The following is a 14,512-nucleotide window of genomic DNA, read 5'->3' as shown; positions in this document are numbered from 1 at the left end:
TCCAGAGGTGGTTGGACACGTTGGGGAGACTGACTTGTGCTAACTCAAATGCCTAGGTTTAGGAAAGAAATTTATTAATTTAGAATGAATTAATGAATTAATTTTATCTGATATAGTTGTTAGGTCATATGGTCTAATTGGTCTGTAGGTTAGATACATGGGAAGCTAAATTATAATCAGAAGCTGGCTTAGTAAGTACAGTGTCAGAACAAAGGTACTAGATGTTCCTGTGTGTCCTGCTAAGACAGTATACTGACTGAATGAACTGGATGCTCAGGTCCTAACTGGATGAGGACATCCTCTTTGTTCAACAGTACTGGAAGACAAGTGAACCTGGTTATGTCTGTGGTTCATCCCCCTTTCCATATGTTATCTTTACCACCATCGATGAGCACTTTTCTTTAGGTATTAATACATACCATTGCGGTCTAAAAGCTTTAACATGCTCATATGGCCAAACTGTGATTATTATATGCTGATTTCTTGATTAATACTTTGATGTTACCATTTACAAATTATAATTACCCTAGTGTGTGTTTATTTCATTTAGTTTTACACATATCTCTCCATGGAAAGTGGTTTGTGAAAGAGGTATCTGTAGTCATTACTGTGAATATTGTTTCTGAGAGGCAGAGCTTTGAACTAGGAAGTACTTGGGATTCATAATACAGCAGACCTAAGTTCCAGTTTGCCTGTGCCAGTTAGGTACCTTGGACAAGCTAAGCAGTTTAGCATTCTGGAGCTTTACTTTTTCACTTTTTTTAAAAAGAAAAATATAATAAATATTTCTGATATCCAAAAAAAGAATAAAGAATAACATAATGGAAATTGTGTACCTACTGTTCAGCTTGAGAAATAAAACGTTGAGAATTAGAGATAATGCTTATAAAGCACATGGTACATGTTTGAGTATTCAGTAAATGTTAGTGATAAAATACTGAGTAACCTCATATTTATCCAGAATATTCACTGATATTTAAGAACCATTTTGAAGCCTTCATAGCATTCATCTTTACTTGAACAAGTTATTTTATAATACAGCTTTTAGAACAATGTTGATGATTTCTTCCTTTTTTCATGTTTGCAGAAACAGATCCACATAGCCTCTGACCTGGTTCTGTAGTTCATTGTTGGTGTTTGCATTAAGAGACATAGCTGATAACGCCATAGTTTACCTTTTGGAAACTAAATACTTCTTATCTTGAATAAATACATATGCAGGTTAGTCATGTTGGTATTGTGCCTTGTCTCAGGAAAGGTTTTGCATACATTTTTAGCATTCCGTATATTATAATAGATTAAGTGTTTAGTTAACATGAGGACAGTATTTCTTTTTAAAGAAGTGTGGATAAGTTAAAATCTGTTTGGTAAATTTGTATTTGACCTCTATTATATTTATCAGCCATATAAATTAATATTTGTAACACTGAAAAATTGATATTTGATACTATTTTTTGGTGACCTTACTACTGGAGACAGTAGATTTAGGGATCATTTTTGTAGACTATAATTTTCCGACTCTGTCAGCGCCATTAGCTATCACTGCTCTCTAGTTTGCCTTTTGTGGTTCATCACTCCTTTCTTGAGTACGAACTCTACTCATTGGCGACATGTGAAAATTACCTTATCAAAGTGGTTATCATTAATACAATAGAGTGTGTGTGTTTGTGTCTGTGTGTCAATCTATCTGTGTTTAAAGGAGGATTACTATAGTAGCTGAAAACTTTCCTCTGATTTTGGTGCTAGTTTGACAGGTTTACTTTCCTCTCACTGAATTAGAAGTGGACCTTTGAAGATCTTGGCCATACCTTTTTAGTGGACTTTACCGCCAGCATTATGTCTGGGACAGCAGTTGTAATTTTGTAAAGCTGTTTACTCTTAATGCTGACTACTTTTGATCCATAGGATCAAAGGATAAAGTGGAGTAATTTAGTTTGGTACATGAAAGACTTGTGTTCTGCTAATTTAATCAGAAGGCATCACAATTTATTCATTATTCTTCAGAGTAGATCTGCTGATCTATCATGAGAGGATGACTCCTAGCTAATTACAGGGACATTTAGGATTTATTAGTCATTTTAGGTTAGCTAGAAAAGCATAAACACTTTACTTGTTTACTTGCTCTCTTCTAAGTTTGTTGTTCCTTGCTTTTGTTCTTTGAGTTCCTTAACTCTTTTTTTTTTTCAGGCTTTAAAAAAAATTGAGATACAATGTGTAAGTTTAAGGTGTACAACTGTTAGTTTGATACATTTATATATTGCAATATGATCACTATAGTAACGTTAGTTAACACCTTTATCATGCATGTCACATATTTATCATTTCTTTTTTGTGTTGAGAACAGCCAAGATTTAGTCTATTAGGAACTTTGAAGTTTACCGTACAGTATTGTTGACTATAATCACTATGCTGTATATTAGATCTCTAGAACTTATTTCTCTACTAGTTGTAAGTTTGTACCCTGAAATAACATTCCCCTACCCCTCAGCCCCTGGTAACCACTATTCTACTCTGATTTTACAAGTTCAGATTTTTAGACTCCACATATAAATGTATGATATTTGTAATTTGAAGGGATATCTGCATACCCATGTTCATTGCAGCATTCACAGTAGCCAAGATATGGCACTAACCTAAGTGTCTGTCAGCAGAAGAATGGGTAAAGTAGATGTGATGTGTATACGTATACAGTGGAATATTATTCAGCCATGAGAAAGAAGGAAATCCTGCCATTTGTGACAACATAGAAAGACCTTTAAGGCATTGTGCTCAGTGAGATGTCAGAGAAAGACAAATACTATAAGTTCCTTAACTCTTTTTTAAAATAAATTTTTATTGTGACAAAATGTACATAACATAAAATTTACCATTTTAACCATTTTAAGTGTACAATTCAGTGGCATTAAGTACGTTCACCCTCACTACCACCCAGTTCCAGAACTTTTTCATCATCCCAAACTGAAACTCTGTACCCATGAAACAATAACTCAGGTGTCCATCGACAGATGAATGGATAAAGATGTGGCACATATATACAATGGAATATTACTCAGCCATAAAAAGAGACGAAATTGAGTTATTTGTAGTGAGGTGGATGGACCTAGAGTCTGTCATACAGACTGAAGTAAGTCAGAAACTTACTAACACATATATATGGAATCTAAAAAAAAAAAGGTTCTGATGAACTTAGGGGCAGGACAGGAATAAAGATGCAGACGTAGAGAATGGACTTGAGGACACGGGGAGGGGGAAGGGTAAGCTGGGACAAAGTAAGAGAGTAGCATCGACATATATACACTACCAAATGTAAAATAGATAGCTAGTGGGAAGCAGCTGCATAGCACAAGGAGATCAGCTCAGTGCTTTGTGACCACCTAGAGGGGTGGGATAGGGAGGGTGGGAGGGAGATGCAAAAGGGAGGGGATATGGGGATATATGTATACATATAGCTGATTCACTTTGTTATACAGCAGAAACTAACACAACATTGTAAAGCAATTGCACTCCAATGACTATGTTAAAAAAAAAAAAACAACTCCCCATTCCCCACTCTTCCCATCCCCTGGTAGCCACTATTCTACTTTCTGTCTCTATGAATTTGTCTATTCTAGGTATCTCATATAAGTGGAATCATACAATATTTGTTCTTTTATGTCTGGGTTATCTCACTTAGCATAATGTTTTCAAGATTCATCCGTACTGTAGCATGTATAAGAATTTCATTCCTTTTTAAGACTGAACTTGTATGTATATACCACACTTGTTTTATCCATTCATCCATTGATGGACATTTGTATTGTGTCCACCTTTTGGCTATTATGAATAACACTGCTATGATATTAGTGTACAAATATCTGCTCAAGTCCCTGCTTTCAATTCTTTTTGGTATATACCTAGAAAGTGGGATTGCTGGATCATATTTCAGTTTTTTAGGAACTGCCATACTGTTTTCCATAGCGTTCATTTTACATTCCCGCCAGCTATGAACAAGGGTTCTATTTACTCCACATGTTTGCCAATATTTGTTATTTTCTGTGTGTGTGTGTGTGTGTTTTTTTAATAGCTATCCTAATGGGTGTGAAGTGGCATCTCATTCTGGATTTGATTTGCATTTCTCCAATGACTAGAGATGTTGAGCCTCTTTTTGTGTGCTTATTCACCATTTGTATTTCTGTTTTGGAAAAATGTCTATTCAAGTCCTTTGCCAATTTTTGAGTTGGGTTGTTATTGTTGTTGGCTGTTGTTGTTTAGTGACAGGAGTTCTTTATATATTCTGAGTATTAATCCCTTATTAGATTTTATTAGTTTATTTTATTAGTTGCAAATATTTTCTCCCATTCTGTAGATTGCCTTTTCACTGTCTTATAGTGCCTTTAATGCACAAGTTTTTAATTTTGATTAAGTTCAATTTATATATTTTACCTTTTGTTGCCTGTGTGCTTTCACTTAAAAATTCATTGCTAAACCCAGTGTCATGAAGATTTTTCCCCTATGTTTTCTTATAAAAGTTTTATAATTTTACCTCTTATGGTTATTAGGTCTTTGATGCATTTTGAGTTAATTTTTGTATATGGTGTAAGGTAAGGGTAACCACTATTCTGCTCTCTGTTTTTATAAGTTCTTCATTCTTTTGCACATGGATACTCAGTTTCTCCAACCTTTTGTGAAGAGACAATCCTTTCTCCATTGAATGATCTTGACACCCTTGTAGAAAATCATCTATTTGACGAGGGATTATTTCTAGCTCTGTAGTCTATTCCATTGATCTTTATGCCAGTATCACAGTGTTTTGATTACTATAGCTTTGTAGTAAGTTTTGAAGTCCAGAACTCCAACTTTGTTCTTTTTTCAAGATTGTTTTGGTTATTTGAGGTCCCTTGAGATTCTGTATGAATTTTAGGATGGGTTTTTTTTTTTTAATTTCTGGGTTTTTTAGGATGGTTTTTTTTTTTTATTTCTGCAAAAAAATGGGATTTTGATAGAATCTGCAGATCTCTTTTGGCATTGACATCATAACAGTATTAAGGTTTTCAATCCATAAACATGGGATGTGTTTCTATTTATGTCTTCTATAATTTTAGCAATGTTTTGTAGTTTTAAGTGTTATAAGTCTTTTGCCTCCTTAGGTAAGTTTCTTCCTAGATATTTTATTCTTTTTGATGCTATTATAAATGGAATTATTTTCTTAATTTCCTTTTGGGATTATTTATTTTAGTGTATAGAAGCACAACTTTTTTTTCCTTTTTCATTAGGGTGAATTTATTTATAATTAATCATTACATCAGTGCTATCCCCTTTGGGGTTCCCAACTTTATGCAGGATATCCCTTTATATTCTAGAAACACAACTTATTTTTGAGTGTTGATTTTGTATCCTGCAACTTTGCTGAACTAGTTTAGTAGTGATTGATTTTGAGTGTCAGGAAAAGGAAGCTAACCACTAGTAAAAAGGAAAAAAATATGATATTTTATTTTTTAATTTTTAAAAACATTTTATTATAGAAAACAATAAAAACAATAAAATATAAACAAAAATAGCAGTATAATGAACTCTTCTGTATCCATCATCCAGGTTCAACTCATAGTTAATCTTTTTTTTTTTATTTCTGAGATATACATTTTAAAGTAATAACTAGAATTATGACTTATAACATTATACCAGAACATATAAGATTTTTAGAAATTTCATGTAATGTCTGAAACATTTATATTAACATATTTCCATACAAATAACCCAATGAAAGTTTAGTATTAGTTGTTTTATTTGCTTGTTTGTTTTTATACTGCAGGTTCTTGTTAGTCATCAATTTTATACACATCAGTGTATACATGTCAATCCCAATCGCCCAATTCAGCACACCACCATCCCCACCCCACCGCAGTTTTTCCCCCTTGGTGTCCATATGTCTGTTCTCTACATCTGTGTCTCAACTAATATGATATATTTTTAAGTTAACAGGAATAAAGGAAACAGCAAAGTAAAATAAATAAAGAACCTAAAATAAGATGGAAGGAGTAAAATTAAATATATCTTTTGCTATATCAAATGTGGACAGATTGCACTTGCAGGAGTACCAAGCAATATTAATATCTATCATAGAAGAAAGAAAGTAAACTTAAAGCATTAAACAGGGTATTATAAAGTTATTTACTTCACAGTTTAAGAAGATAAAGACCTGTGATAAAGACTTATAGGCACCAAAAAGATTCTGGCTAATATTTTAAATTCAGAACCTCTAATAGACTAAAGGAAAATGGATAAACATATAGCTGTAGTAGGAAATTTCAGGTGCAGATCAAGCAGACGAAAAGTGAATAAGTATAGAGGAACTGAATTATATAATCCACAAACTCCATTTGATGGATATATAGAGGCTTATATTTTCCAAATGGGGAATATACATTTTTATGGTCTACAAGCCACTAAAAAAGTTGGTTAAATATGTGGCCCAAAGAAAACCTTAAGTTAAAAGAAATGAGATTTTATATTCTGCATTACTCAATAAAATTAGAAATAAATAATGAAACAAGTAACAAAAAAACTCTTAACTAATTGGAGATCAGAAATCACACTCCTAGATAAAGTTTGGATCAAGGAGAAAATCAAAACTCAAAGTATAAACTACCTGGAAAGCAATGAAAAAGAAGACATTGCAACAAAACTTGTGAGTCATTGTAAAAGCTATACCCAGAAGAAAATTTATCAGCTAAAATGTCTTCATTATTAATGAACAGTAACTGTTGGGTTGGCCAAAAAGTGCCTTCGTTTTTTAAGAAAAAATAAAAGACACATTTTTCATTTTCACCAAGAAATTTATTGAACAACGTATTCACCCTTTTGTTCTACTACCTTCTGCCATTTTCCAGGCAACTTCATAATTCCGTCTTCCCAAAACTTTTTATCTTTTTGAGCAAAGAACTCTTCCAGGTGCCTTTTACAGTCTTCCAGGGAATGGAAATTTTTTCCATTAAGAGAATTTTGTAAAGACCGAAATAAATGGAAATCCGAAGGTGCAATGTCTGGTGAATACGGCAGATGAATCAGAACTTCCCAGCCAAGCTGTAACAGGTTTTGCCTGGTCATCAAAGAAACATGTGGTCTTGCGTTATCCTGATGGAAGATTATGCGTTTTCTGTTGACTAATTCCAGATGCTTTTCGTCAAGTGCTGCTTTCAGTTGGGCTAATTGGGAGCAGTACTTGTTGGAATTAATTGTTTGGTTTTCCAGGAGGAGCTCATAATAGAGGACTCCCTTCCAATCCTACCATATACATAACATCACCTTCTTTGGATGAAGACCAGCCTTAGGTGTGGTTGGTGGTGGTTCATTTCGCTTGCCCCACGATCTCTTCCGCTCCACGTTATTGTACAGTATCAAAGGAATTCACATAACCAAGCTGGTGCAAATGATTTTCAGTGCTTGATTTGGATATTCTGAGTATGTCGGCTATCTCCCACACGGTATAACGTTGATTGTTCTCAATGAATGTCTCAATTTGATGGCTATCAACTTCAACTGATCTACCCAACTGTAGAACATCGTCCAGCGAGAACCCTCCAGCACAAAACTTCGCAAACCACTTTTGACACGTTCGATCAGTCACAGCACCTTCTCCATACACTGCACCAATCGTTTTTTGCATTTCGGTTGCGTTTTTACCTTTCCTGAAATAATAAAGTATAATATGCCAAAAATGTTGCTTTTTTCCTTCCATCTTCAATATTAAAATTACCACACAAAAATTCACCAATTTTGATATCTTTGTTTAAACGCACGCTGATATGACAGCTGTCACATACAATCTAACAAAATTGTTTTGAATGAAGTTAAAGACTACTAAGTGCTACTAGAGCCATCTTATGGAAAAAACTGGACAAACCTATGGCCAACCCGATAGAAGGAATTTAGTAACTATCTTAAGACATTAGGGAAATAACAGTAAAAGAAAGCAAAATAAAGGAAGAGGGAATTAATAAAGATAAATTAATCAAAAATTATAAATATAAAGATATGAAATTCTAATATTTTGGGGTCTCTGTAAAATGATTAATAAACCTGATGAAAGAAAATATGAGGGCAAAAAATACATAAGAGAAGATATGAGAAATGCAACATAGCCAGCTCTGGAAGAGTTAAAAGAATTATAAGAGAATATGATATGCACATTTGACAACAAATTTTCCTAACATTTTCGTATGAAACATTTCAAATATAGAACAAAGTTGAAAATCTTAGAATATTCGTAATACCTGCTGTCTAGATTCTACCTTTCACATTGATAACACAGTTTAAATCTTAAGTAATGGATTACTCCTAATCAAAATATAAACCCAAAATGTACAGGAGAAAAAGAAGAAAAGTTAAATAGGCCAGTTAGTAAGACGATGTAGAAAGGGGATTTAAGCTAATTTTTCCCCCTCTTAATACCAGGGCAAGGAAGCATCCCAAGAATTTGCGATGCAAAATTGTTTATAATAAAGAAAACTTGGATCAGTCCAAATGCCCATCAATGGATGAATGGCTAAATTGTGGTAGAACTGTCTAATGAGATACTATATAATAGTTAAATAAACTAGAACTATACATATCAAAATACATAAATATAAAAAATGTAATATTGAGCAAAATAATTTGCAAAAGGACACATACCATGTGATAACCGATTATATCTCCTACAGTAGCAAGGAATAATTGGAAATTGCAATTTTTAAAAAGTACCATTTACAGTAGCGCCAAAAAATGAAATACTTAAGTATAAATAACAAAGTATGTGTAGAATCTGTATGCTGAAAACTAAAAAACACTGTTAAAAGAAATCGAAGATCTAAATAAATGGATTGGTTGGTTGGAAGACTCACTGCTGTTAAGATGTTCATTCTCTCCATATGACCTAGGAATTCAAAAGAATTATATCAGAATCCCAGCAGGAATTTTTTTACACGTTGACAGGCTGATTCTAAAACTAATAAGGAAAGGCAAGGAACTAGAATAGCTGAAACAATTTTGATAAAGAAGAAGTTTGAAGAATTCATGTTAACTGATTTCTAGACTTACTCTAAAGGTATAGTAATAATACATGTATGGTATTGGCAAAAAGGTAGACACACAGATCAGTGGAACAGAATAGAGTTCAGAAATAGACCCAAACACATATGGTCAAGTGATTTTAAAAAGGAAAATGGTGCAATGTTAATTCGGCATAGAAAGGATGGTCTTTTCAACAAAAGCTGCAGGAACAATTGGACACACATTCAAAAAAATGAACCTTGACCTAAATCTCATACATTATACAAAATTTAATTCAAAATAAATTATAGACCTAAAAAGTAAAACAAGAAACTAAAACTTCTAGAAGAAAACATATGAGAAAATCTTTTTGAAATTTTGGTTAGGCAGAGAGTTCTTGGATATAACAACAAAATCATGATCCAAAGAAAAAAAATCAATAAATTGAACTTCATCAAAATTAAAATATTTTGCTCTATGAAAGACACGTTAAGAGAATGAAAAGACAGTCCACAGACTGGCAGAGAATATTTTCTTTTTTAAATATTTAATTTTATTTATTTATTTTTGGCTGCGTTGGGTTTTCATTGCTGCGCGTGGGCTTTCTCTAGTTGCGGCAAGAGGGGTCTACTCTTCATTGCGATGTGTGGGCTTCTCATTGTGGTGGCTTCTCTTGTTGCAGAGCACAGGCTGTAGGCACACAGGCTTCAGTAGTTGTGGCTTGTGGACTCTAGAGCGCAGGCTCAGTAGTTGTGGTGCACCGGCTTAGTTGCTCTGCGGCATGTGGAATCTTCCCAGACCAGGGATCGAACGTGTGTCCCCTGCATTGGCAGGCAGATTCGTAACCACTGCGCTACCAGGGAAGTCCCCTGGCAGAGAATATTTTCAAATCACATATGTGACAAAGGACCTGTGTCCAGAATCTGTAAAGAACTCTCAAAACTTAACAAGGTAAAACAACCCAATTTTAAAATGGGCTAAAGATTTGAACAGACATCTCACCAAAGAAGATAGATATATGGCAAGTAAGTGTGTAAGAAGATGCTTTAAATAAGGAAATTATATTGTTAAGGAAAAGGAAATTAAAACCATAATCTCATACTCCAGTACAACTATTAGAATGTCTAAAACCAACCAAACCAGAAAAGCCACCTGACAGTACCAGCTGTTGGTGAGGATGAAGAATGCAGAGAAGCTCTCATATATTGCTGTCTTTTTCTTATAAAGTTAAGCATACCTTATGACCAATCAATCCTATTTGAGATAGTTACCCAAGAAAACCTATGTTCACACAAAGATGTGTACATGAATATATTTATAGTAGCTTTATTTGTAATTACTCAAAATTGAAATCACCCAAATGCTCCTCATCTGGGGAATGGATAAGCCGACTATGGTTCATCCATAGGTGGAATACTATTCAACAATTAAAAGCAACAAACTATTGATACTTGCAAAATAAGGATAAATCTAAAAGACATTATGCTAAGTGAAAGATGCCAGGCTCAAAGGCTTTCTTCTCATTTATAAGAGTTTCTAGAAAAGACAAAATTATAGGAATAATAAATAGATCAGTGGTTTCTAGAATTTAAGGGTGAGGTGAGAGTTTGACTATAAAGGGATGGTGCAAGGGAGTTTTTTGGGGGGAGTGATGGGACTGTTCTGTATTTTAATTGTGGCAGTGGTTACATGACTTTATGCATTTGTTGAAACTCATGAAACTGTACAGCAAAAAGAGTCAATTTTACTAGATATAAAATTTAAAATAAAATTTAATATGTGGCTCAGGAGAAAGAAGCTGAGAGACTATCAGCTCTTTCTCCCAACCCCCGCCCTGCACAAAAAAAATCTTACTGAAGCTCTGGACAAATGGAAAGCCATGTTTTTAGATGGTTTTTAGATGCCAGTTTTCTCCAAAATTTTATATATATGTTTCCAATTAAGATTCAAGGGGATTCTATTTTATTTTATTTTGTATTTTATTTATTTATTTATTTATTTTTAAACTTTTTATTTTATATTGGAGTATAGTTGATTAACAATATTGTGCCAGTTTCAGCTGCACAACAAAGTGATTCAGTTACACATATACATGTATCTATTCTTTTTCAAATTCCTTTCCCAATTAGGCCGCCACATAATATTAAGCAGAGTTCCCTGTGCTATACAGCAGGTCCCCGTTGGCCATCCATTTTAAATATAGTACTGTGTACGCATCAGTCCCAAACTCTCTAATCATCCCTCCCCCTCATCCTTCCCTCCTGGCAACCACAAGTTCGCTAAGTCCGTGAATCTGTTTCCGCTTTGCAAGTAAGTTCATTTCTATCATTTTTTTTTAGATTCCGCATATAAGCGATATCATACAATATTTCTCCCTCTCTGTCTGACCCACTTCACTCAGCACGACAATCTCCAGGTCCATCCATGTTGCCACAGATGGCGTTACTTCATTCTTTTTATTTATTTTTATTTTTATTTTTTTTAACATCTTTATTGGAGTATAATTGCTTGACAATGGTGTGTTAGTTTCTGCTTTATAACAAAGTGAATCAGTTATACATATATATATGTTCCCATATCTCTTCCCTCTTGCGTCTCCCTCCCTCTCACCCTCCCTATCCCACCCCTCTAGGTGGTCACAAAGCACCGAGCTGATCTCCCTGTGCTATGCGGCTGCTTCCCACTAGCTATCTATTTTACTTTTGGTAGTGTATATATGTCCATGCCACTCTCTCACTTTGTCACAGCTAACCCTAACTTCATTCTTTTTAATGGCCAAGTAACATTCCATTGTATGTATGTACCACATCTTCTTTATCCATTCATCTGTTGATGGACATTTAGGTTGCTTCCATGTCTTGGCTATTGTAAACAGTGCTGCTCTTGTAAAGCTGCACTGAGCAGCTTATGGGATTTAGTTCCACGACCAGGGATCAAACCCAGGCCCTTGGCAATGAGTGTGCAGAGTCCTAACCAGTGGACCGCCAGGGAATTCCTGATTCTCTTTTATTTTAATGGAAAAAAATGATCTTAATTTTTTTATGGAATATAAATAGATTAGCCAAGAAAATAATGAAGACTAGGAAAGTGACTTAGTCTTACCAGTTATTAAACATACTGAAAGCTACTGCCATAGGAATAGACAGATTGGTGGAAGGAAGCAGAACCCATTGTAGCTGGAAATTTAGTATACAACAAACATGTTCTTCAAGTCAATGAGAAAAGAATAGTTTAAGTGGTGCTAGCAAAACTGATTAACCATCTAGATGAAAATACTGCATGTACAGAAATGGATTCCAGATGGATTAAGAAGTTAAATTTAAAAAGTAAAGTCTTAGAAGACTAAAGTTTAGATATTTACATAAGAGATATTCAATAAAGTAAAAGATATTACTGAGTGACTATGGGGTGTACTAAATGGTCATTATCTGAAGAAAAGACTCTTCTGTGCCAGTCTTCTCCCCCTAGTTTTCCAGATATAACTGCAGTTATTCATTTGTATATCTGTCTAGTCCTTTTTCAATACATTTAAATATATACTAGAAAGCATAGCATTGTTCGGGATGGTTCTTCTTTTATGTACAAAGTATCGTATTATAAATTTTCTTTCAGATCATTTTTTTTCACTCAACAGTAGGTCTTAGAGATCTAGCCACATTAGTACACATAGATCTAGCTCTTTCGTTTAACTGTTACTTGTTTATAACCAAGTTTAGCATACTGTGACCCATTTTGATCCTGGGCAGATTACTTAACCACCTTAACCTCAGTTTCTTTACTTGCAAAATGGCTATGACAATAGTAGTGACTATCTCAAAGGGTTGTTGTAGGGACTAAATGTGTTAATATACAAAAAAAAATTTAGGACAGTGCTTGGCATGTAATAAACTTTGTTATTGACATTTTGATTATTTCTAATTTTTCACAATTACAGACCATGCTGCAACTGACTATCCTTTTACATATTTTCTTATACAAATCAAGAAATAATGTAAATAACCAAAAATGAAATTGCCAGAGCTCTGGTGTGCTGCTTAACTAGGGTTACCATGAAGTCTTAAAAAAAACCTCTTTTAACAGAAGTCTTTTCCTTTTATCAAGTTGCCATTTCTTCTACTCTCTTGAGTTTGATAAAAATACATTCTAGGGACTTCCCTGGTGGCGCAGTGGTTAAGAATGCGCCTGCCAATGCAGGGGACATGGGTTCGATCCCTGGTCTGGGAAGATCCCACATGCCTCAGAGCAACTAAGCCCACGGGCTCTAGAGCCCGTGCTCTGCGACAAGAGAAGCCTCCGCAGTGAGAAGCCTGCACACCGCAAAGAAGACCCAACACAGCCAAAAATAATTTAATAAAAAAACCCCATTCTATCAAGGTATATACTTTTTATCTTAAAAAAAATCTTGGGCTTCCCTGGTGGTGCAGTGGTTGGGAATCCGCCTGCCAATGCAGGGGACACGGGTTCGGGCCCTGGTCTGGGAGGATCCCACATGCCGCGGAGCGACTGGGCCCGTGAGCCACAGTTGCTGAGTCTGCGCGTCTGGAGCCTGTGCTCTGCAACGGGAAAGGCCGCGATAGTGAGAGGTCCGCGCACCGCGATGAAGAGTGGCCCCCGCTTGCCGCAACTGGAGAAAGCCCTTGCACAGAAACAAAGACCCAACACAGCCAAAAATAAATAAATAAATATAAATAAATAAATAAATAAATAAATAAATAAATAAATAAATAAAATTATTCTGGGGCTTCCCTGGTGGCGCAGTGGTTGAGAATCTGCCTGCTAATGCAGGGGACACGGGTTCGAGCCCTGGTCTGGGAAGATCCCACATGCCGCAGAGCAACTGGGCCCGTGAGCCACAGTTGCTGAGCCTGCGCGTCTGGAGCCTGTGCTCTGCAACGGGAGAGGCCGCGATAGTGAGAGGTCCACACACCGCGATGAAGAGTGGCCCCCGCTTGCCGCAACTGGAGAAAGCCCTTGCACAGAAACAAAGACCCAACACAGCCAAAAATAAATAAATATAAATAAATAAATAAATAAATAAATAAATAAATAAATAAATAAAATTATTCTGGGGCTTCCCTGGTGGCGCAGTGGTTGAGAATCTGCCTGCTAATGCAGGGGACACGGGTTCGAGCCCTGGTCTGGGAAGATCCCACATGCCGCAGAGCAACTGGGCTCGTGAGCCACAGTTGCTGAGCCTGCGCGTCTGGAGCCTGTGCTCTGCAACGGGAGAGGCCGCGATAGTGAGAGGTCCGCGCACCGCGATGAAGAGTGGCCCCCGCTTGCCGCAACTGGAGAAAGCCCTTGCACAGAAACAAAGACCCAACACAGCCAAAAATAAATATAAATAAATAAATAAATAAATAAATAAATAAATAAATAAATAAATATAAAATTATTCTGGGGCTTCCCTGGTGGCGCAGTGGTTGAGAATCTGCCTGCTAATGCAGGGGACACGGGTTCGAGCCCTGGTCTGGGAAGATCCCACATGCCGCAGAGCAACTGGGCC

The 14,512-nt window shown here is 35.6% G+C and overlaps 1 protein-coding gene across 7 annotated transcripts in view; it reads left to right on the top strand.

The window, feature by feature from the left end:
* Nucleotides 1–14,512, top strand: part of WNK3 (WNK lysine deficient protein kinase 3) — a 140,633-nt gene that overhangs the window by 27,991 nt on the left and 98,130 nt on the right. The gene's annotated exons all lie outside the window — the stretch shown is intronic.

This window comes from Balaenoptera ricei, chromosome X, assembly GCF_028023285.1.
Source record: "Balaenoptera ricei isolate mBalRic1 chromosome X, mBalRic1.hap2, whole genome shotgun sequence".
Classification (NCBI taxonomy): domain Eukaryota; kingdom Metazoa; phylum Chordata; class Mammalia; order Artiodactyla; family Balaenopteridae; genus Balaenoptera; species Balaenoptera ricei.
Note: the sequence above shows the minus strand (reverse complement) of the source record. Positions and strands in the feature narration are given on the sequence as shown.